Source organism: Lycorma delicatula, chromosome 13 (assembly GCF_047948215.1).
Source record: "Lycorma delicatula isolate Av1 chromosome 13, ASM4794821v1, whole genome shotgun sequence".
Taxonomy (NCBI): Eukaryota; Metazoa; Arthropoda; class Insecta; order Hemiptera; family Fulgoridae; genus Lycorma; species Lycorma delicatula.
Window position 1 is genome coordinate 37,981,020 of NC_134467.1, and position 26,703 is coordinate 38,007,722.

The 26,703-nt window shown below is 29.9% G+C and overlaps 2 protein-coding genes across 2 annotated transcripts in view; one reads left to right on the forward strand and one right to left on the reverse strand.

Annotated features, from left to right (window-relative positions):
- The window catches only part of DNAlig3 (DNA ligase 3), a 266,939-nt gene that overhangs the window by 163,013 nt on the left and 77,223 nt on the right, over window positions 1-26,703 (reverse strand). The window contains exon 2 of the mRNA XM_075380964.1: window positions 26,035-26,082. The gene's annotated coding sequence lies outside the window, so the exon portion shown is untranslated. The remainder of the gene's footprint in view (window positions 1-26,034; window positions 26,083-26,703) is intronic.
- CNMa (CNMamide) overlaps window positions 1-26,703 on the forward strand; it is a 158,086-nt gene that overhangs the window by 76,750 nt on the left and 54,633 nt on the right. The gene's annotated exons all lie outside the window — the stretch shown is intronic.

The following is a 26,703-nucleotide window of genomic DNA, read 5'->3' on the forward strand; positions in this document are numbered from 1 at the left end:
CCATTACTTTTGAAAAAATACCCCCGTATGGGGGGTGGGTAAATTAAGGGTGCGGGTGTAATAATTATGGAGTTCATTAGAACCTTGTCGATAAGATACGATGAAGTCAACAACTACGTTTACTGTAAACGTAGTTCGTTGACTTCCCTGACCTAACCTAACCTAACAGTGACCTAACCTAACCTAAATGACCTAACCTAACAGTGAAATTAAAAAAGGGAAAAAAATAATAAAAATAAGTATTAAAACATTATATTTCAGTTCAATTAAATTTGTAATAAAGAATACTTTCAAAAAATACCTCGTATTTTGTTAGACAACGTTCTTTCTTTCATTTGACGAACCGCAGGATACAAATATGTCATTTTATTCATTTTTTAAAGTACCTTTACGAATCGCATCGCTAGATAGCAGTACTTGATAATACTATGTAGCGTACAAAAACTTGATAATGTACTTGAAATAATAAAATTTAAAAGAAAATATGCTACAGCTTGTATTATTAGTAAATGCTCTTATGTAAATCAAAGTACTGAAGATGAAACAATTTTTTTAATTCCCGTTAAAAAAAAAATTAAAGTATTATTTTATAAGAAATTATACTAGTTTTATTAAAAAAGGAATAAATAAAACAGAAAAATAAATTCGATTTTACCAATCGAATTTAACGATAAAAATCGAGGGTTTTACTTACAAATTAATAAGTGCAATATTACAACACCGATATTCGATTCGTAAAGGTTATTATAATAGTTTTATTAAAAAAAGGAAAAATTCGGTATGAAATGAATGATATGACTATCAACAAAAAAAGAATGACCGTGAAATTCAGTTTACTGAATTTCATTAAGACATGACTTTCTTTAAGAGTAATGATACTAATGATAATAATGCTGATATGCTACAATAAATTCAGCACAACATGCTTGAAAGTATTCAAAATTCTCAATTTATTTAAAAAAATTGATTGATTAACAATGTATACTTATTATTTTTGAAAATATTTATATAATTTTCAACAGTGCGGTAATAAAAAAAACAAAAATGTGATGTGGACACAACATGACTTCCTTTTACCCGTATTAAATTACATATACATTTTTTTTTAAATTGAAATGTACATAAAAATTTATTTCATTAATAACTTCTGATATTTTTTCATTTTTCTTCTTTTTTTTGTTATTGCATTATTATTTGTTGTAAAACTTTTTTACAATCAGAAGTTAATAAATATTAATAAATTTAAAATGAAAAAAATAATTAAACAAAAGAGGAGATGATAAAGTCGAATTCAAACCGATTTTATTGTTAATTATTATTTATCGTAAAAATATTTTTACAATCAGAGGTTTATAATTATTAATAAATCAATATATTTAAATTAAAAAAAAAAGAGATGTCTGATTCAAACTGATGTGCCTTTCCTTTGTAAGATCCAAATATTTCATTAATTAAAATTTTATTTGGTTATAACTCTGGAACCAATGAAAATAAGTACCATTTATTTATAATATATCGTTGAAAAGCTCTCAATGAGAGCTTATTACTGAAGTTAAGAAAAAGTCCAAAATCCAAGTTTTTTTTTTATTTTGCGTTTTTTTTTGGACGCTTTTGGTCAAGTCGATTGAAATAAAAAGGGAAGGTGCATAACTACATGTTATAACAGTCCTAAATCCAAAATTTCAACATCCTACGGCTAATCGTTTTTGAGTTATGCGAGATACATACGTCACGCCGAAACTAATCAAAATGGATTCCGGGATGGTGAAAATGGATATTTCCGTTGAAAACTGAAAAACGAAATTTTTCGCGATCACAATACTTCCTTTACTTCGTAAAATGAAGTAAAAACCTGACAACACAATTGTAGAACTTCCTGTCACGCGGCTTAAACCGCTTTCCGGGAACAGACACTCCATGTCCTACAATAATGGATTATTTCTAATGTACGGCTTTCACACACAACTTAATTTAAAATATTTAATCTAAATATAATATTTTTTGTTGTTTAATTCAATGAATTAACTAAAGAGCGCGCGTATACCGTATTTAATACGAGCGGATGTGGCGGTACTAACGGTAACGTTCGGCACTAACTAAACTAGTGTAATCTCACAGCTTACATATAACAAATTTCGCTTGTACGGTCGGAAAACTGATGTAGTCGCGAGGCTTAACGCACTAGGAATCGAGTCGAATGGGCGATTGAGTTCGAGATTCACCCAGACCCAACTACTTTTTAACACTTTAAATTATTATTCGTTTATTTAATTCTACCGCTAGCAGATGACTACAACAGCTGTACATTAGTGCAACCAGTCTTTGAGATATTAACTAAATAAAATAAAATAAATAATATTTAAAATGTAACAAATAATTTTGTTGGCAACGCTATGGAATTTCAAATTTCCCGGTCCAAGAGAACGAGGTAAAAGGGAATTTCCTGCAGGGAAAAAGGAAATATATAGATGGTGGACTAAGACACTAGCGCTCCTTGTGGTGACAGGATGTACTATTGACGCAGCATTAGCTACTAGTTTAGAGAATTTTTGGGGGATTTGAGTGAGATTTTGCAAAGGTTTTTTTGGCAAATTTGTAATTTTTTAATTGTTAAATGTGTCATTTAACAAAGGTAATGTAAATCTAAAAAAAAAAAAACCAAAATTGTTTTACACCGAATTTATTTTTTTCATACATTTTAAAATGTAGTAGAAATAATTTAGATAGACCACTGAATAAAAACATAGGAAGAGAAAAGATTTTTGAACATAGGACGTAGAAGAATTCTGTTATTTGGAAAATAGAATTACTGAAGGAAGATGAACAATGCAAGAGGGATACAAAATGCCGAATAGCACAGGCAAAACGAGCTTTCGGTCAGAAATATAATTTGCTTACATCGAAAATTAATTTGAATGTCAGGAAAAGATTTTTGAAAATATATATTTGGAGCGTTGCTTTATATGGAAGTGAAACTTGGACGATTGGAGTATCTGAGAAGAAAAGATTAGAAGCTTTTGAAATGTGGTGTTGCTATAGGAGAATGTTAAAAATCAGATGGGTGGATAAAGTGACAAATGAAGAGGTATTGCGGCAAATAGATGAAGAAAGTAGCGTTTGGAAAAATATAGTTAAAAGAAGAGATAGGTCACATATTAAGCCATCCTGGAATAGTCACTTTAATATTGGAGGGACTAGTAGAAGGAAAAAATTGTGCAGGCAGATAACGTTTGGAGTATGTAAAACAAAATTTTAGGGATGTAGGATGCACGGGGTATACCGAAATGAAACAACTAGCACTAGATAGGAAATCTTGGGGATCTGCAATGTAAAAGAAACAATGAACGGCATAGATGAAGTCCTACGCAAGAACTATCGCATGAAAATAAAGAAGAACAAAAAAAGTAATGAAATGTAGTACAAATAACAAAGATGGACCACTGAATGTGAAAATAGGAGGAGAAAAGATAATGGAGGTAGAAGAATTTTGTTATTTGGGAAGTAGAATTACTAAAGATGGACAAAGCAGGAGCGATATAAAATGCCGAATAGCACAAGCTAAACGAGCCTTCAGTAAGAAATATAATTTGTTTATATCAAAAATTAATTTAAATGTCAGGAAAAGATTTTTGAAAGTGTATGTTTGGAGTGTCGCTTTATATGGAAGTGAAACTTGGACGATCAGAGTATCTGAGAAGAAAAGATTAGAAGCTTTTGAAATGTGGTGCTATAGGAGAATGTTAAAAATCAGATGGGTGGATAAAGTGACAAATGAAGAGGTGTTGCGGCAAATAGATGAAGAAAGAAGCATTTCGAAAAAAATATAGCTAAAAGAAGAGACAGACTTATAGGCCACATATTAAGGCACCCTGGAATAGCCGCTTTAATATTGGAGGGACAGGTAAAAGGAAAAAATTGTGCAAGCAGGTAACGTAAGGAATATGTAAAACAAATTGTTAGGGATGTAGGATGTATACCGAAATGAAACGACTGGCACTAGATAGGGAATCTTGGAGAGCTACATCAAACCAGTCAAATGACTAAAGACCAAAAAAAATAACTCCCATTACTGAAGTAAGATGTAGTTAAAAAAAAATGTAGTTTTTTTTTACGGAGGGGGTGAATATTACATAAAAATGGTAATTTGTAAACACTTCAACTTTTGTAAGAAATATTCTCAGGTAATGTACTCCAGTAAAGATTTGAAATTATATTTTGGTAAAGCAAAGACAATCCCACCCTTTTATCCAATTCGTGGAAACATTTAATACATTCGGTATACCTCCATACCGAAATTAAACAACGGGCACTAGATATGAACTATTGGAGATCTGCATTAAACCAGTCAAACGACTTAAGATAAAAAAAATTAAAAAACTACATAAGTTACAGTTCTAAATAGGACCTATTTTATCATATTTCCCAGCATAAATTACAAAAAGAAACCGAAATATTTTCACTAGTCGTAACTTGAAAATATAACGTTTCCAAATCTATTTATATATATGAACATTTTTCATTATTTTCACTAGTAGAATATTTCCTGAAAGTATCTCCGTGGGACACTGTATAATTGTAAAATTAAATGAAATTGATATTAAAATATAATACAAATAATTTACAAAATTTATTCAATAGTTATATTTCAACATGAAATTCTAACTCTCAAGTAATTAAACAATTAATTAAAAAATAAAAAACAATTCGTGATCAGAATTAACAATTAAATAATTATAAATAAATGTGTTTTTTTTTTTAAAATTTTATTGTAAAATTTATAATATTAAAACGTAATTAAAAAATATTTACGTTTGTGATTAATTAAAATTACGAATAATTAATTTCAAATGCGTCGTTACATTCGGTATTTATATTAATTTTATATGTACATGCGTACATAATTACATACTTAAAAATAGTGTATAAGAGTGTGGTGGTGTATATCAGAGAGATATACGTGTGGGAAGTGATAAAAAGAGGGGTGGGGGGTTTTTGGTAAAGAGAGTCATGATGAGTGAAAGAGAGAGAGAATTTGACTGGTGTCGGAGTTTGCGCAATACAATGATACTTTAACAATATAATAAGGGTGAGTTAAGTAAAACCCCCTTCAAAACGCGACGGTGTCGTGCAGTTAAAACTTACGGCGCGCGGTAGTCAAACATTTTCCAACAGTACCGAAGTCGGCAAATATAACATAAATTAATATATTAACATATATATATTTATATATATAAAAAAACGAAATCTATTAACCAGAAATTTTTAATGGTTTAAACTATAAAATTACAGCGATTAAAAAAAAGAAAAAAATTCGACGTTAATACAACAATAATAAATTCTAATATAAATAAAACTATATACGTCAAGAAATATATTAAATTTCATCTTACCAGATACTCAAAATTAAAAGCAATCTCATCTGGTAAGTGGTCGATTTAAGTTATTTAATATAGAATTAATTCTTTATGTAATAGATAAATAACGATGCGTAAAGTTTACTTATTATAAAAGTTTATCGGGCAATTATTTTTTTTATTTATGTTTTAAAAATACATTTCATTAGTTTAAAAAAAAAAAAATGTATTGGAAGATTAATTAATATTAAGTTACATAATATTATGAATAAAAACCCTAAGAGTAAAAATTATAAAAAAATTTAGTAGTTTTATATATATATATATAAATATATAAAAATAAATATTTTTTAATTAAATGAACGAAATAAAAATTATTTTTATAATAAAACTATTCTAGAAATATGTTTCAATAGTTACCCCATCGAATAATAACCAAAACATAAAATAATTTTTTTGTTTTGTTTTTTTTAACAAAATATTAGTACCGAAATAATAAAATTACGTGATAAATTTCATTCGTTTTTTATTTATTTATTTATTAACACATTTGTTGTAATGAAAATAAAAGTTATACGTGTTAAATCCAATTTATAAAATACCTTAACATACCGGATAGAATTCTATAAAAAATTATCATTCAATATTCTAAAAAATAAAAATATTATTATAAGATAGGTTTCTATAGTTTTTCCACTTTTTTAATTAAAAAAAAAAAAAAATCATATTAAATTAATATATATTGTCTATTACATATTACACATTTAATAATTAAAAGCACAAGGTAAACATTTAAAAATATATATTTTGATAAATAATTTACAATAATTAGAAAATCAAAGAAAAAATATTTCATTACTTATGAAATATTTCTGTTTAATTTTCAATAAACGTTAAAATATATTTAAGTTAAATCTGGGATTTTTCAGGATAAGGTTACTATAATATTCTCGTATTTAAAAAAAAAAAAAATTAAATATTCAAGAAAATCAATATTTACTAAAAACAAGGAAAAGAAAAAATAAATTATAATTTTAATTTCCCAGAGAATAAAAGCTAAAATAATATTATTATATTAGTAAAATATGTTGACCATGTCAAAAAAAAAGGGGAATCGAGTTTTTTACAAATTTTTACATATTTGGATCAAACTAGTTCATCTAGAAAAAAAAAATATGTACGTGTCGTAATACTTTTTGGTCTTACATCTCAAGAATGACCGAACTGATTTTTTTAAAATTTGACTCAAATAATTTTCTACACATTGGGGCATTGATCATAATATTTTTTTTTTTCAAAATTCGTTAAAGGGCTAAGAAGGATTCACTAAAAAAAAGTAATTTAAATTTTCTTTAAAGGGATTTTAGAGAAAACTTTGTTTAAAGAAATTTTTTTAATTACAATGGATACATATATTCTTGTACAATGTACAAAGAATAAACCCCGACGTGTTAAAATTGAAATATGTTTTTTTTTCTATTACCCTTCGGTTTGAATATATAACATAAAATTGTGGAAAAAAATTATAGAATAATTTAAGTAAAATTATAAAACTATTTATGTATCCCCTAAAAAGTTGTAAAATTTGTTTTTTTTTTAATATTTATTTGTACTTTTGAAAAAAGTTCATCATGTTTGTCCTATATTAAAACTATATAATAAGCAATTTTTATTTATAAACTATAAAAATCATGAAAAATATATCTGAAGTTAAAAAAAACTTCAAATACGCAATGAAATTGATCTATCTAATAGTTTTGTAAATTTTCGAACCACAAAATTTTATAAATATATAATGAAACCTCATTTTAAGTGAATGTTATTTTCGTATAAAATATATCTCAAAACGTAAAGAAAATTCATTTTCATCCCCACTTCACTACTACCATACGATCGAAAGTATTACCGTACTTTTCATACGAATCGAAAATTACAATCTCTTTTTTGTTATTTCAGGTCTGTTTTATATATAAATAACTACTATAAAAAATTTAGCAAAATCTTTCGTGGGAGTGGAATAGCAAAATATATATATATTTAAAAAAAAATTATTATTAAATATAATATATATTACTTCAATCGAAAAAACTGACTTAAATAGAATTTTTTATGTATACACTTTTTTCACCAGTAATAAAATAATTGTTTTATTTTAAATATTTTACTGAAATATAAAAAACAATAATAATAAAAAATAATCAATAAAAATAAATACAATAGAATAAATTTTTATTAAATGTGATAAATTATTATTATGAAAAAAATTATTTAATGTTCTGCCCGAAAACAAATTAAACTATCTGATTTTAAGGAAAATTGACTTAACAAAGTTTTACTGTTTCATTGATATAATGAACACATCGCCAGAATAAGAAATGGCAATCTATAATTAATTTTATACAACAAAATATATATATATATATATATATCACAACAATCACAAAATGATAATAGTCATATTAATGAAATTTCGCTCACATTCCTGCTAATTTTAACTTAAATAAGTTACTTATATTTAGGTGTTGTGCATTTATTACAAAACAATGCCACGTCTGTCGGGTCCGCTAGTGTATATATATATATATATAAATATAAAAAAAAAATATATATATATTTCTGTAATAATAAACGGATGTTAATTTGACTTTAGGCAGGTCCTTCGCATTTTTGAATACTATATCGTGGATACCGGTGTTCTTTGAGTTTTTTTTTGTTCTTTTTTAATCACACCGGAAATCGTCTAGAAGACGCTGCCTCAGTGGGCCCAGAGTGACGTGGCTGTAGAATAACCTATCCTAGTGCATACATCTAAAATCGCTCCCTTGCCTATCAGGTACCCTCCTGATTCTTTGAGACATCATGTCAACTGTATCCAGTTGCCCTGATGCCTCTCATCAGAAGGGCTGCCCTTCCCGTCCCTATATCCTAATCAGAGTCCGGGTATGCACCCCACGAATACCCCCTTCCGAATCGTGCGCCCACCTCACATACCTAGAGGTCTTTGGTGGTTGGGTTTCAATTAACGACACATCTCTCAAGAATGGTTGAACTGAGTCTGTACAAGGCTACACTCATACATTTCATCCTCTGAAAAAAAATAAGAAAACATAAAGGTCCTTCGTGTTATATCCAGCTCCATTCTCTTTCATCTCAAGGCTTTTAAATTTCATAATAAATATCATATCCTTTAAGATTGATCCTTTTAAATTATATATCCTTAGATTACATATCCTTTTAGATTCAATCTATAAATTTTACGCTTTATCAAAAGGTAAAGATAGGATGATTTATCCTATCTCGCTTACTGATAATTCCAACCAGTTAATTTTTCTATTCTGCACTTTCCTGATTTTTCTCATATAATTTTCAACAATTTTCTTTTTAAACATATTTCAAATATCATTAATTTCTATTTTCCTCTTTTTTTAAATTTCCATATTGCACAACCGTAGGAAATATATACCAAACATAATATTTGATAATTTTAACACTACCTTGCTATCTAATAAATGATTTCATTTTTATCTTCAGTCATTTGACTAGTTGGATGCAGCTTTCCAAGATTCCCTACCTAGTACCAATTTCATTTCGGTATACCCGCTACACCCAACATCCCTAAAAATTTATTTTACGTATTCCAAATGTTGCCTACCTGCACAATTTTTCCCATCTACCTTTCCCTCCAGTATCAAAGCAACTATTCCAGGATGCCTTAATGTGTGGCATATAAGGCTATCTCTTCTTTTAGGAATATTTTTCTAAAAACTTTTTTTTCATCTATTTGCCGCACCACCTTTTCATTTGTCAATTTATCCATCCATTTGATTTTTAACATTCTACTACAGAAGCACATTTCAAAAGTTTCTAACCTTTTCTTCTCAGATACTCCGATCGTCCAAGTTTCACTTTTGTATAAAGCTACGCAACAAAGATATACTTTCAAAAATATTTTCCTGACCATTAAATTAATTTTTAATTAAGCAAATTATATTTCTGACTGAAGGCTCGTTTCGCCTGTGTTATTCGGCATTTTATATCCCTCCTGCTTCGTCCATCTTTAGTAATTCTACTTCCCAAATAAACAAAATTCCTCTACCTCCATAATCTTTTCTCCTCCTACTTTCACGTTCAGTGGTCCATCTTCGTTCTTTCTACATTTCATTACTTTCGTTTTGTTCTTGTTTTTCATGAGGTAGTTCTTGCATAGGACTTCATCCATGCCGTTCATTGTTTCTTCTAAATCCTTTTTACTCTCAGCTAGAATTACTATATCATCAGCAAATCGTAGCATCTTTATCTTTTCACCTTGAACTGTTAATCCTGATCTAAATTGTTCTTTAACATCATTAACTGCTTAATGATGGGAAACGTAACGGGGATAGGGAACATCCTTGTCGAACTCTCTTTCTTATTACGGCTTCTTTATAATGTTCTTAAATTATTACTGTTGCCGTTTGATTCCTGTAAATGTTAGCAATTCTTCTACCATTGTATTTGAACCCTAATTTTTTTAAATGCTGAACATTTTATTCCAGTCTACGTTATCGAATGCCTTTTCTAATATATAATTATTTCTTTTAATTAAATTATTTATATTTCCTTTTTTTCTATTTAATTTTTATTTTTCCAATTTTTTATTAATATGACTAAAGAATTACTGTAATGTTGGAAAGTATTGTTTTCATATTCTCTTTTTTTAAATCACGTATATAAATCGGACGTAAAGATGGGAAAATTTGAAAACTATTATATTAAATGTATAATTTTCTTTTTCTTTATAATCGTATGAAAAATTAAAGTTATTAGCGACTTATAACTGTACCGGTAAACGTGTAGTCATGAACAAACTCAGACCGACCATTCCTGAGACGTGTGGTTAATTGAAACCCAACCATCAAAATACAATGGTACCGACGAACTATTATTTAAATCGAAATAAATCCAACTAACTTTATCAGGAATTGAACCTTATAATGTCGACTTCGACATCAGTTGATTTACAACTTGTTAACCATTCGATCAATCCCCTGATGGGTTTTATATTAAGTATACAATTTACATCTTCATTTAAAATAAAAAAAATTGGTTCTTATGTAACTACAAGTATATAAGTAAATGTTTATAAAATTGTACGACATAGAATATAGAAACAAATGCAAATACGTAAAATAATTTTCTCTAATGTAAATTCATTTATTATATTATTTTTAAAGAATCACTGGTATAAAATTTACAAAATGTCATTGTAAAAGAAAATACATGCTGTATATATAACGTACGAATAAAAAAATTATAAAATTAACTGTAAAAATGCAAATAACAAATTTATCATGCTTTCCCGGTTATTTATTATAATGTATTGAAAAAAAAATCTTATATGGACAACACATGACTTCCTTGTACGCCTATTAAATTACATTTACACATTTTTTTAAAATGAAAAGAACATAAAATTATATTTCACTAAAGACTTGATCTCTTTTTGTTTATACATCGTAAATTTTTTTTAATGCGAAGTTAATAGTTTATTAATAATAAATCAATATATTTAAATTAAAAAAAAGTAGATGAAATCTGATTCGAACCGATGTGCCTTCCCCTTGTAAGATACAAATATTTCATTAATAAAAATGTTATTTTGTTATAACTCTGTAACCAATGAAAATAAATACCACTTATGATATATCGTTGAAAAGCTCTCAATGAGGGCTTATTACTGCAGTTAAGAAGTCAAAAATTCAATTTTTTTTATTTTTATTTTGGGTTTTTTTTGGGCACTTTGGTCCAGTAGATTGCAATCAAAAGGTGAGGTGGACAACTAGATGTTACAACAGTTCTAGATCTAAAATTTCAACATCCTACAGGTAATCATTTTTGAATTATACATACGTACGTACAGACGGCACGCCGAAACTAGTAAAAATGGATTCAGCGATGGTCAAAATGGATATTTTTGTTGAAATTTGGAAACCGAAATTTTTCGCGATCAAAATACTTTCCTAAAAAATAATATAATTATTATTAAATATTAAATTACAGGTCTTAATTGATTAAAAGTACTACTAATTGTTATTTATGTAACAATAATTAAATTTATTATTGAATTGAATTATTAAGTATTAAACATAATAGCAATAAAGATTACAATACGATCAGTATAAAGACTCATTCAATTTCTTTAAAAAAATTATGAAATTTTTTAGTATAAAGACAGGATTGATGGTTATTCTATAATCTGTTTGTTAAAGGACTGACCATCTTATATCCATCCCTTTTAAATCTTTCTAGAGGATCGTTTTTTCTATTAAATTTTATTTTAAAAAAAACCCAAATCTATTCCATTAAAAAATAACGTGTGTGTGCGTGCGCGCTCAAAACTAATACGAAATCGAGAAAAATAAATAATACATTCTAACAGAAGACCAAAAATGACCAATGACACAAATTGGCACTTTCCACCAAAGTTTCCAATATAATCGTGAGGAGTGATAAAGCGGGGTTGTTAAAACATCACGCGCGAATCAACCGAGTATACATTCTCGCACGAATTTTCAGTATACATTCTTGTTATCCCAGAAGCGGTTTAACGCTACAGATCGACGCCGTAGCTCCTTTGCGGAGAGTATGAGGTGAGTATCAGAACTTCTACGTCAAGCACGAGGAAAATTTTGAAAGAAAAAGAGCGTTTCAGGCTTTAATTGTTATTTATCATTATTATTCTAACAACGATGAGAATACCAAGGTCCAGACTGACTAGACAGAAAGGAGGAGCGAATCAAGCCCTAAAAGGGTTGTAAATATTGTATTTGATTAAAACCAGGACTCTTAATTCTTCGTAATAAATTTAAAAAAAATCCCTTTAGGAACGCCAAAAAGCGGAAGTATATTTCACCGGTACAAAGTAGAGGATTAAAAAGATTTCAACCTTAAGGGTAAGAAAAACTTCAAAATTTACTCAATAGGAGAATGGTTACATGTGAAAAAAAGTTTAACATGTTTAGCATACGACAAGCACCATTTTCTTACAATTCCAGCCACATTTTGGTCATCCCTTGCCGTAAGGGTTGGTCATATCAAAAATTGTTACAATAATAATAATTGTTACAATTGATACAATATTTAACGATAAATTTAAACCGATTCGATACTGTGCCTATTAAGGGACGTATTTTTTTTCTTTGAAACCCCATTTTTTCCACACTCTGAGCCAGTAGTTGATGATATCAAAAAAACTTTACATATAAAGTTTTAAGTCCTTATCCAAAGAATAGTAAGAACTTTAAACGAATTCGATATCTTACTTACTAAAAAAGTTATAGAGATATTACGTTTTTTTCAAAAAAGCTCCTCCCCATTTCCACCCGGATGGTCCAATTTTACCCATTAACGAACTCTACCAAGATTTTGAGCCATTATATTTTATGTATCAATTTGAAAGCGATTGGCGCAAAATTACGGCAGTAATCGTGTCCACAAGAAAGTGAAATATATATATATATGTATATATAAATTTTGAACTGACGATGCTTTTGAGAGTCTGGGGGATGTGAAACGGGAAGATATGTCGAAATTTTCCAGAAGTCGAATCATGGTATCTATTACAGCAAGGTGGCTTACTTATGATATCTACCTAAAAACAGCATACTTTTACGAGTTTTTAATTATATTATATAAAGAATTTTTTTCGGTTAGGCCAACTATAGACCACGCAAATATATCGGGTGAGATTTTTTTCTCCCAATATTCTTACGCGAGTTTCGCACTTCTCTCCTCCGACAATTTAATTTTGGTAAAATTCTTTTCCTTCCTTACCGTTTAAAACATAATTCCTGTGAATTTTTGATCCGAATAGTAGAAAATCATTTCCTAATTTTGGATCACTAGGTTCTGTAATTCTTTCTTCGTTTGTTGAAAGTACCCTCATACTCTTTCTTTTTCCTGTTTAGCCTCCGGTAACTACCGTTTAGATAATTCTTCAGAGGATGAGTGTGAATGAAGTGTAGTCTGGTACATTCTCAGTTCGACCATTCCTGAGATGTATGGTTAATTGAAACCCAACCACCAAAGAACACCGGTATCCACGATCTAGTATTCAAATCCGTGTAAAAATAACTGACTAGGACTTGAACGCTGTAACTCTCGACTTCCAAATCAGATGATTTGGGAAGACGTGTTAACCACTAGACCAACCCGGTGGATTTGTTGAAAGTACCCATCGTTGCTCTTCTGTTCCCAGAATTTAATGAATATTTGTTTACCTTAAGTCTCTGTTCGTCCATTCTGTAAACATGGCCCAGGAATCTTAATTTTCTTCCTTTTATCACTTTTTCAATAACCTATTCTAATTTCTTGGTTGAATTTCATTCTTTATCCTTTTGTTACTTTGTAGGGCCTATGATTGTTTTCTATGTTCTTTCTATATAATTTTTCAACATGGTTGGCAAGATGTAATGTTTCATTTCCGTATACTATTACTGTTCTCATACTGTGGCGTAATATATGAGTTTGACCTTTTTAGAGAGGTTTTTTTCATTATAGATATCTTTGGCGAAGGAAAACGTAATTTATCCAATCTGTTTCATCCTTCTCTCTCTCTCTCTTATTGTTACTCTACCCCAAATGTTGTATTTGTAATATTTTCCTAACATATTTTAAACTAGACACAACTATAAGATTTCCATATTTTGTGCTAATTTTCTGTTCTGAAAGGATCTGATGTTCTGGATTGGGTAGTGATTACAGGACGAAAATAATCATAAGAAAATCAACCGAATAGAATATCCAGGAACAAAAAAAAAGAAAATAGTATAATTACAATGCGATTTCTTGAATTAACTTCACAAAGATTGAATTTTGTAATATTGTAACTTATATTAAATATATCACATTTTCAATGCTTATATTTAATTTAACTTCTAAGTAGACTTAATTCATGGAGATACCTCTAAGAACATATTCCATCAAACATATAACATAACGTTTTTAATACAATAAAATTAAATAAAAAGAATACCTAATACACAACATAAAATAACTCATAAGTCATAATATATACTATCAAAACTGAACATGACAGTCATCAAACATTAAACGTATAATCCACGTGAACAAACAAAACGTGTAATACAAAGATTAATGTTGCAAATCTAAAATGGTCGCACGGCTTCGCCTTCTGCTATATCTCAATGAAGTCGATAAAGAAGCAATACAAAACCATTAAAGAAATTCAAACTTGTTTACTATAAAGCTTACAACTTTGAATAACAGACGCAGATTTATCCTTTAATGTCACGTGATTATTCACATTTATATGAACTTTCTTGTCCTATTTAACTGACACTACACTTTCAACATCTGTCATTTTTTTTCGTCTTCAAACGATGACTAAATATCGTTGTAAAAGATTTGTTCGGTCCTTTTGAACAGAAATTTTGATTCACTTGTTTAATGTAACTGAATATTCCATATTTTGTAAAATATAATTTTATAAGCAAAAATTAATAAGTTAGTTGCTAACTTATGTAACAAACTACCGAGAAGGTTGCGTAAAATCAGCTGCTTGTAATTCTTGTTTGTTTGGTTTCGTGGTAAATTTGTGAAAATGGCGTCATCTCAAACAACATTAACCAAAAAATGAACATTTTCTTTTTGGGTAGTTTTTGATCCTGGGCATTATTTTTGATTTTTCAAAAATATATCTACATAAACCAGCTGTCTCAGCCGATCATGTTAAATCTTCTATCATTTGAATCAGTTCTTCCTCTGTTTTTTTTTTTCTAACAGTCATTCTCAAAAAAAAATTATTTTATATTAAAATTAAAATAAAAAAATGGTTAAAACCAAACTATTTTAATATCTTTTCATACTGATCAAATAGTTTTAAATTTTGGTAATTAATACAATATAAACATTCTGATGTGGACGCCAATTAATTTACATATACAGATCTTTTATCTTTTGCTGCACTTCATTTAAAATTATTTCGTTTGAAAGTGAGATACGATCTTCCAATTCTTTAACTCAGGTTACAATTCTTTAACTCAGGTAAGACATAGCTAAAGCCAGTTATTTTTACACGGATTTGAATACTAGAACGTGGATACCGGTGTTCTTTGATGATTGAGGTTCGATTAACCACACATTTTAGAAATGTTCGACCTGAAACTGTAAAAGACTCTACTCAAACATATCATCCTCTTAAGTAATACCTGATAGTGATTCCCGGAGGCTAAGCAGGTAAAATAAAAGGATCCACTAATTGGTTTTATATTTCCACCATATAATTGCCACCAATATTAAGGCGTGTGTCGTATCGTACAATCAGCATTTAAACACCAACCCACCAGCTTGGTCAAGTGGTGAATGCGTCTTCGCAAATCAACTGATTTGGAAGTCGAGAGTTCCAGCGTTCAAGACCTAGTAAAGTCAATCATTTTTACACGGATTTGAATACTAGATTGTGGATACCGGTGTTCTTTGGCGGTTGGGTTCCAATTAACCACACATCTCAGGAATGATCGAACTTCTTCTTTCTTTCCTGTTTAGCCTCCGGTAACTACCGTTCAGATAATACTTCAGAGGATGAATGAGGATGATATGTATGAGTGTAATCTTGTACATTCTCTGTTCGACCATTCCTGAGATGTGTGTGGTTAATTGAAACCCAACCACCAAAGAACACCGGTATCCACGATCTAGTATTCAAATCCGTGTCAAAATAGCTGGCTTTACTAGGATTTGAACGTTGGAACTCTCGACTTCCAAATCAGCTTATTTGGGAAGACGCGTTCACTACTAGACCAACCCGGTGGGTCAGGAATGATCGAACTGAGACTATAAGACTACACTTCATTTATACTCATACACATCATCCTTATTCATCCTCTGAAGAATTATCTAAACGGTAGTTACCGGAGGCTTAACAGGAAAAAGAAAGGTCAGGCATGGAATTTTCATAACATTCATCTTATCCTCTGAAGCAATACCTAACCGGTGATCCTGAAGGTTAATAAAAAGTCTTTAATAAAAGTGGACAGTTACATAATTGCTAAAATATTAGATATTAATATCAAATATTTATATAATTATTAATTCAACAATCTTACCTGAAATATTATGAGTAAAAGTCCCTTTATAGTTTTTTAAATAAATGTGTTACATCTATTTAATACTATGTTTTTAAAATTATTATGATGTAACCATCCAAAAAATTAAGATAAAAACGAATAATTAGATGTTTCACCAAATCTGATGTGGATTTAGTACATTCCTTGTACGCCTATTAAATTACATATACACATTTTTTTTAAATGAAACGTACATAAAATTTTATTTCATTAATAACTTCTGATATTTTTTCATATATATATTTTTTTTATTGTTATTACTGCATTATTATTTATCGTAATTTTTTTAAAAAATCAGATTATTAATTAACTAGCCGCTAGGCCCGGCTTCGCTGGACCTACCAGCCAGGGAGTTCAGACGCCTTCTAATCGCATTTTCCGTTGCTCAGTTGTTTCAGTCGAACGGGATCGGGCTGTGTATATTCGGTCGCTTTCCAATTTTGACTGTCTTTTGTCTTCAGTCTCTGCCGCACGAACCGTTTTCATCATACGTGCTTTTTTTGTATTTCTCCCGATTGAAGAATGTCTTTTAGGCACGGTATGAAGTTTTGAAAAAAGATGACAGAATTTAAAAGATTGCAGTTAAATACTTTACACACTTTTAAATTAGTAACACACACATGATAAACAAAAGCAGCTATTTATTTATGTTTTTAAACAGCTGTAAAAAATTGTAAATGAATGAATCGTAAAAATTACATATGCATGTGCGGTGATTTTCACCAAAAATTTAATTTTAACATTTAGTATTTAATTTAAACCATTCATTTTTACGTCAAAATTTACACTCATATTTTCATTTTTTTCGCAAAAATCGAAGAAAACTAATTGTGTATAAAATTAAAATTTACTCCCGCATTAATTTATTAATCAATTAACTAAAATTTATAATTACTTAATTTAATCCAACCGACTGACTTCAATGCTGTTCCTCGAAGATTAAATTGTCACACTACGGTACTTAAATGCGATTACATTACCGATTACTTAAATGTCATTATGCTATGATAAATTCAATACTAAATAACTAAATGAAAAAAAAAATAAATATTTTAATGTAATAAAAATCTTTTCATGCCGTTATTTTATAATTATCTGAAAGAAATTTAAGTACAGTAAATAATATGTTCTTTTGTTTCCTTTTAAATTATTTCATTATTAAAAACTCAACTTTGAATTTTAATCCTTAATTATGTTATCAATTTTTAAATCCTTAAAGATGTCAATATGAAAAATAAAAGTCTGTCTCTGTAAGTACGCGAGAAAATCGGATTCTCGGTTTAATTAACCTTAAAAAAATACCCAAAAATCTACGTTTTGTCTTTAACTCCGATTCCTGTGACCCGATTCGCTTGAAAATCAATAGGCTAGTACAGGGTGTCCCATATAAAACGCAACCCAACGATATATTGATAGGTATTGAAATAATAAAAAGGAATGTGTAAATGTAAATATAATTTTTATTATTACCATCCATTACGTTACATTTACAGTAAATGTTGGAAGTGGCCGCCATCTTCTTGAATACAACTTCAATTCTTTTTAAGGCGTTTTTTGAATTTTTTTTCAAAGTTTGTGGCTGGATATTTAATACAGCTTGTTCAACATTGACTTTAAATTGTTCGTGGTTTGTTGCTGTAGGCTTTTTCTTTGAGGTAACCCCGTAGAAAAAAAATCCGCCGCAGTCAAATCTGGAGATCTTGGTGGCTACAAGCCTCGACCGATAACACGATTACCGAAGAATTCCTCGACGAAATCAGAAGTTGAACATGCGTAGTGCGATGTCGCACCGTCATGTTGTAGCCAGCAGTGTCTGTCTTCCTCTTCCAAGAGTGCGATGAACTGAAATAAAATATCCTGATATCGCTCTGCATTAATAGTGTACTCGAAAAAAATAGGACCGATTATTTTCTTCCGCGATATCGCGTACCACACGCCCGACTTCTGCGGGTGTAATTGTTTTTCTTGATAAACGTGGGGATTTTCAGCGCTCCAAATTCTACTGTTTTGGCTGTTTACGTAGCCATTCCAATGAAACCGTGCTTCATCTGTGAAAAATAACGAATCCATAACATAAATTCCCTCAAGCAGAAATCGACGGAACCGTTGACAATATTGTAGCCGTTTTTCTTTGTCGGGCTCAAGAAGTCGATGAACCGTTTGAATGCGATAAGGTCGTAATTGTAATCGTTTGGTCGCCCGATGAACGGTTGATTTAGACAAATTAATTTCAGCAGACAAACGTCTGATCGATTTATTTTGCGAGGCGAGTAATCGGTCTTTGATTTCAGTGACTGTATCTGTATTCAACACCGACGCAGATCTTTTGTGTTCCTTGTTATTAACAGAACCGGTATCGCGGAAGAAAATAATCGGTCCTATTTTTTTCGAGTACACCATTAATGCAGAACGATATCAGGATATTTTATTTCGGTTCATCACACTCTTGGAAGAGGAAGACAGACACTGCTGGCTACAATATAACGGTGCGACATCGCACTACGCAGATTCAACTTCTGATTTCGTTGAGGAATTCTTTGGTAATCGTGGTATCGGTCGAGGCTTGTGGCTACCAAGATCTCCAGATTTGACTGCGGCGGATTTTTTTCTACGGGGTTACATCAAAGAAAAAGCCTACAGGAACAAACCACGAACACTTGAACAATTGAAAGTCAATATTGAACAAGCTGTATTGAATATCCAGCCACAAACTTTGAAAAAAGTTGCAAGAAACGCTGTAAAAAGAATTGAAGCTTGTATTCAAGAAGATGGGGCCACTTCCAACATTTACTCTAAATGTTAAGGTAACGGATGGTAATAAGAAAAATTACATTACCATTTACACATGCCTTTTTATTATTTCAATACCTACCAATATAAGATTGGGTTGCGTTTTATATGGGACACCCTGTATAAACCTTTGAACTAACGGTGGGTTCTGGGGGATGTGAAACGCGAAGAACTAGAACCGAGGGCGAAGCTCTACGCTTTTTTCTTTGTACTTAAGGGACAATTGCAAATGTCAATTCTATTGTGCTGTGAGAGGTTTTTTAACTCTTCATTTTATCTTCGTTTAAAACTTCGTCCTGTTTGGCCGATATAGAATATTGTGCAATCGAAAAATTTAGTTTATATATATATATTTGAAATTCCTTTTTTTGCGAAGTATACTTATTATTTTATATTCCAAAAGCTATATAATATTCAGATTTTTTGTTTTCTTTAATTTATAATCTACTTTCTTAAAAAATTTTTTTTTATATATATTAATATGATGGATTATATTTTATTCAACTATTTTTTTTTATTTATTTATTTCGAAATAATGTTTTTTAAACAGTGGTACAAAACGAGAAAAGAAATAATCTCTATCGTAACAACTGGACGTATAAAAATTCTATTACGGATATTTACAAAACAAAGAAAAACAAACAAATGTTAATTTTATTATACTGGTAACACTGTCTTCCCTGCCAATTTTACAAACACAAAATTCAATCAAACCTTCCGTCTTTAAGTAAAAAAAAAAAAAATAAAATAAATAAATAAAAAATACGTGTTCCGAATTACGTTTAAATCAGTTAGTTTACCTCTCTACCTGTCAGAGAAACAAATTTACCGTCCAAGACAAACATTTATATACAATATATATATATAAATTCATCTGCAGTAAACTACCGATTAGCCGAGATAACTATTTGACAATGACCACAATTAATCGAAAAATTAAATTTTAAAAAATTAATAAAATCCTTTATTACATTTAAATATATATATATTTAAATGTCAGCCGACGAAAATAAAACAAATGTGTCTAGTAGGTACAATAATTTTAGATCTACGGAAAACAAGTTGGAAACACTGATTTTTTTCATCACAATTTCTTTAAATACTACTCATTGTTGTCAGTTAATTGTTGTAATGTGTTAAATAACCTTTCCCAGATCAATCGTATTTGCAGTATTACGTCGAATTCTTATCGTAAAAATTTCAGAATTTTTTTACCCTATTTTTGGCGTTTTACATGGGATATCTTAGAAACTACGAGAGATACAGTTCTGGGATCAATTTTTTTCGATTTCCCAGCTCAAAAACCATAATAAGAAACAATTGAATTTGCCCCTTAATTGACCTTCCCAGAATTTCAGAAAGATTTAATTTACCCGGAGGAACTGAAACTCAGGCGAAATCTTTCACCCTGTATAACTCGCTAACGAAGCGTTTTCGGACATATGTTTATATGAACTTTTTTCTTTTTTTTTTTTGCCACTAGAATGAGTTGTCAAAGTATTGGCCTATCCTCCTGAATAACCCTCCTGTATATATAAGAGGGAAACGAAAACTTACAGGCAATTATTTATTTAAATCTCAATTATATCTTGTGAGTTTTTTGTTTTATTACTACATTGTTTACCTATGTTTTAGGTAGAATTCATAACAAAGCTATATACTGTAATGGGTACCATGATTCTACTTTCATATTCCCCAGGCCCCAAAACCACCATCAGTTCAAAAGTTTATATATATATTTCACTTTTTTGTGGACACGATAACTGCCGTAATTTTACGCCAGTCACTTTCAAATTGATACATAAAATATAACGACCCAAAATATTGATAGAGTTCGTTAACGGGCAAAATCGGACCATGCGGGTGGAAATGGGGGGGAGCTTTTTCGAAAAAAAAATATCGCTATAACTTTCTTAAATAAAGCATCGAATTTGTTTAAAGTTCCTACTATTATTTGGATAAGGACCTAAAACTTATCTAAGTAAAGTTTTTTGATACTACCAACGATTGCCCAGGTGGTGGAAAAAATGGGGTTTCGAAAACAATCCGATATTTTGTTTTTTCCAAAAAGGCCTCCCCTTATTTCTACCCCGATGGTCCGATTTTGACTGTTAACGAACTTGACCGAGATTTTGAGTCGATGTATTTTATGTATCAATTTGAAAGTGACTGGCGCAAAATTACGGCAGTTATCGCGTCCACAAGAATTTTAAAATGTATATATAAACCTTTGAACTACCGGTGGTTTTGGGTTTTGGGGATGTGAAACGCGAAGATATGTCGAAATTTTCCGGAAGTCGAATCATGGTACCCATTACAATAGGTAGCTTATGATTATTATTTAATAAAAAAATTAAATCATGTACTTTCATTTAAAATTACTCGTCTAATTTTAACATTCTGAAAATAATTTGTAGCAACTTTAATTAATTTATAAAATATTTAATTTGTAATATAGCGTTAACACACGACCAAAAACTGAACGTTTTAAACTTCGTTGAAAGCCAAATTCTTTACTTTTTTTTTTTTTAGACCTATCTGGGAAACCCACCGGGGTTGGTCTAGTGGTTAACGCGTCTTCCAAAATCAGCTGATTTGGAAGTCGAGAGTTACAGCGTTCAAGTCCTAGTAAACGCAGTTATTTTTACACGGATTTGAATACTAGATCGTGGATACCGGTTTTCTTTGGTGGGTTGGGTTTCAATTAACCACACATCTCAGGAATTTTCGAACTGAGAATGTACAAGACTACACTTCATTTACACTCATACATATCATCCTCTGAAGAATTATCTAAACGGTAGTTACCGGAGGCTAAACCGGAAAGAGAGAAGGACCTATCTGGGAAATATCCATTCTAAACGCTCTCTCAAAAAAATTGTTACATTACTACTTATTTATGCTTTTGTCACTCGGTATATAATTTCTCTTTACGACAATCACTGATTATGTTTTAAACTCTGATACACGTAGTGTGCATTCATTAGTGACGAAGTTAACTTATTAGAGCCCGGGTCCATAACAACTTGGCCTGTGCAACAGTCTTTCTGACGTGTACACTCTGACGAAAAATGTGTAAACTAAAACTTAATCATTTACGCTTCAAAATTATGTATAAAACTGTAACGGGTACTCCAAAAAAAACCTATATCGATTTTAAAACTCCGGACTTCTTTTTCGGACCCCGGTATATTGAAAAATGTTTACAATTTTTAAGGTCAGGAAGGAGTTGAAATCCTATCATGGTAATTCCATTGTAGGATAGCACTATAAATAACATTGATCATCGTACGAACGATTATAGATAATAATGTAAATAAATATGAACGAAACCAAAAAAAAAAGCTAAAATTTTGTTAATTTTTATTTAAATTTTAACTACTAAATATAAACTAATTAAATATCTGATGAATAAGTTGTTCAACCGTGTAAATTAGATTACAGATGATACAAGAAAGTGGTAGAAACAAAGACATAAAACTTTCTAATTAAAACGTAATAAGTGAATTATAAACAGTTAATATATTTACTAAAACAATCTTAAAGATTTATATGAAAGTTACGTAACAAAAGGTTCAGAAACATACAAATAACTCTACGCGTTTTTTAGTACGTTTTAAAACAAACAGATTTAAATCTAAACTCCTACAGAGAATTATTGTTTTTTTTTTTATATATTAAAAAGGTGTCTCAAACTCGACTGCTGTTACTCCTAAAATACTTATAATTAAAAAAATAAAAGAAAACGTTGCGATAATAACAATAATAATAATAAAAATGGAATATCAGATTACAAAAATCAACTCACGTAACAATCATATTTCAAGTAAAAAAAGTTTCATAAATTATAATGCTTTTAAAACTGTTACATTAAAACTTTTTATTTGCAAGTTATTTCAGCGTAAATTTCTAATTTCCTACTATTAAAAAAAAGAGAAGACATATTAAAACAAATAATATAAAAATAAATTTTAATTACCAGAACAGATCAATAACATATAAATATTGATTTTTTTACACGATTGCCCAAAAATTAGTTTTAACATATTTATGTTGTATGTTCCATCGTAGCAGCTCAACGGCTGAACCGATTTAGATGTATGACCCGGTGTTGGAATCCTTTCGTTACCGGGAGCGTCATAGGCTATATATTCGTATATCGCGGAGTTCGTTAGAACTTCATCGGTAGAGTCGACGAAGTCAACTAACTACGATTACAATTCTAAACATAACATAACCTAACAGTTAAATGAAAATGGAGGAAAAAAATAAGCGTGAAAACGTTATATTTCAGTTCAATTAGATTAAGAATACTTTCAAAATATACCTCGAATTTTGTTAGACAACGTTTTTTTTATTCCATTTGATGAACCGCGGGACTCGAATATGTCATTTTATTCAATTTTTTCTAATGTACCTTTACGAATCGGGCCGCTAGATATCAGTACTTGATAGTACTAGGTAGCGTACAAAAACTTGGTAAAGAACTTGAATTAACAAAATTTAAAAGAAAACATACTGCAGCTTGTTTTAATAACAAATGATGTTACGTAAATGAAAGTACTGAAGAAGAAACAATTTTTTTAATTCCCATCACTTCTTTAAAAAAAAAAAATAAAAGAATTAGTTTACAAAAGATTATACTAGTTGTATTAAAATAGAAATAAATAAAACAGAAATAAATTCGATTGGATCTTACAAGGGAAGGCACTTCGGTTCGAATCAGACCTCATCTTCTTTCTTTTTTTTTTTAATTTAAATATATTGATTTATTAATAATTACTAACCCGTGATTGTAAAAAAAAATGTTTACAATAAATAATTATTCAATAATAACAATAAGACCCACCGGGTTGGTTTAGTGATGAACGCGTCTTCCCAAATCAGCTGATTTGAGTCGAGAGTTCCAGCATTAAAGTCCTAGTAAAGGCAGTTACTTTTATACGGGTTTTAATACTAGATCGTGGATACCGGTGTTCTTTGGTGGTTGGGTTTCAATTAACCACACATCTCAGGAATGGTCGAACTGAGACTGTACAAGACTAGACTTCATTTACACTCATACATATCCTCATTCATCTTCTGAAGTAATAACTGAACGGTAATTCCCAGAGGGTAAAAAGATAATTAAAATATATGAGAAGTTATTAATGAAATAAAATTTTATGTACTTTTTATTTTAAATAAATGAGTATATGTAATTTAACAAGTGTTCAAGGAAATCATGTAGTGTTCACATAAGATTTTTTTTTTGAAATGAAAACTCCTTTAAGCGCGTTGTGCCAGAATTTTTTGTAGATACGAATTAAATGGGGAAAAAATCGCTAATTCGTAATCAAAATCTGTAACGTAACGCAAGACGCTAAGCATATATATATATATATATATATATATATATATATATATATATATATATATATATATGAAAGATAAAATGGTATACAGCGAGAATAAATATGAGTGTATAGTATATAAGTAGTAGCAGAGGATGGGAGGTGGGAGAAAAAACTGCCGGTGATTCATAATAATTCTCCCTGTCTATCGCTCATAATAAAAAATATAAATATAAATATAAAATAATATTTTTTTATTGAGTTTGGATAACATAGAGATTTTCAACACCAAATTTATATGTATTAAAAAAATTATTAACCTTGAAAATATTGTCGGTAAAGATAGCTGTTTATTGTTAAAAAATTACTTTATATGAAATATTTTGGTCCTGCAATTCTGCCGGGGGAGGGGGCTAATTTCGCTCGCGCTAGTATCTCTAGAGAACGGTGGCCGCTAGACGCATGGGACTTAGACCTATCATTCCGCGTGATCGAAAAGCACCTGTTTCAATTAAGCCTCTCGAAATGGTGTTAATGCCCTAGGACGCACCGTTTTCGAGATAGGCCCTTTTCTATTTAACGAAAGATACGTCTGAGGAATCTCGTTTCTTATGTAAAATATAAATAAAATAACATCAACCGTCAATAATTAGTTATCACATCTATAAAAAAGTAAAAATTCACAACACCCGCTTTCTCTGAAAGTAATGATGACTGACCATCGTTATAAATTTAAAGCGTTAACTGAGTAGCTGCTAGATTATAAAAACCAACAATAATTTTGAAGTTTGAATCGTACATATAACGATCATTGCATACATTAAATAATGATCATTGATATACACACATATCACTGAAAGTAATGATGACCTACATCGCCATCATAAATTTAAAATTAATCATGCTGTTTGCAGTTGAAACATATGTTTTACTATGAATTTTTCAGTAAATCAACTGTTTCAACATGTGAACACACATACATTCATCGATGAAAGTAGCCGTTCTTTAATGTATTTGAATAAACACTTGAAAACAGACGTGGAGGTTCAATAGTCAATTTCTTTGTTGTAATTTTGGGCGCATCTCAAACCCGTGTTTTAGTACGTATTTTGCAGTAAATCCACTACTTCAGGGTGAAAATTTAACTACAAACTGGGAATAATCGTGGAAAACATCTGTAAAAATTAAGCGTCAAATTGGTTCTAGGGGTCAAAGGTTAAAGTGGCTATTAAATGTAAACATTATATGTTTTTAATTGAAGTTTTGACTTCGGCCGTGCGGTCTTAGAACACGTATGTTTTTTTAATTCCAGGTTTTTATTACTTTTACGTAATAAAAAAGAAGAAACTGCTAAAAATAAAAGTAAAATAAGATAAAACGAAGTACTAAAGTGTAATAAAACAAATAATAATAATAAAAATAATAACGTACCTTTTTAAATAAATAAACCTATCAGATTTTTCCAAAAATGAACAACGCCTGAAAAACAAACAAAATTTAAACATAATTAATTATATTTATATACAAAACATATTTAATTTTTTTCAAAAGTAAACATAATTAAACAATATAAATAATGAATAAAATAAAACTAAAAATTCACGAGACTCAGTTCTCGCTTCGCTCGCCCTTACCATCAAGCCCAGACCATGCTCATTATCCTTACGCTTGTGAAAATAATGATGGTAATTAAAAATTAAAACCGGTTGAATTTATTATAATAAAAAATCAGAGTATTGTAATTTATTTAGTAAAGTTTGGTAAGAACAGGACTCAAAATTATACCCACCGGGTTGGTCTAGTGGTGAACTCGTCTTCCCAAATCAGCTGGAAAGTTGAAAGCTCCAGCGTTCAAGTCCTAGTAAAGTCAGTTATTTTTACACGGATTTGAATACTAGATCGTGGATACCGGTGTTCTTTGGTGGTTCGGTTTCAATTAACCACACATCTCAGGAATGGTCGAACTGAGAATGTACACGACTACACTTCATTCACACTCATACATATCATCCTCTGAAGAATTATCTAAACGGTAGTTACCGGAGGCTAAACAGGATAAAGAAAGAAAAGGATTCAAAATTATGAGTTATCTGATGTACT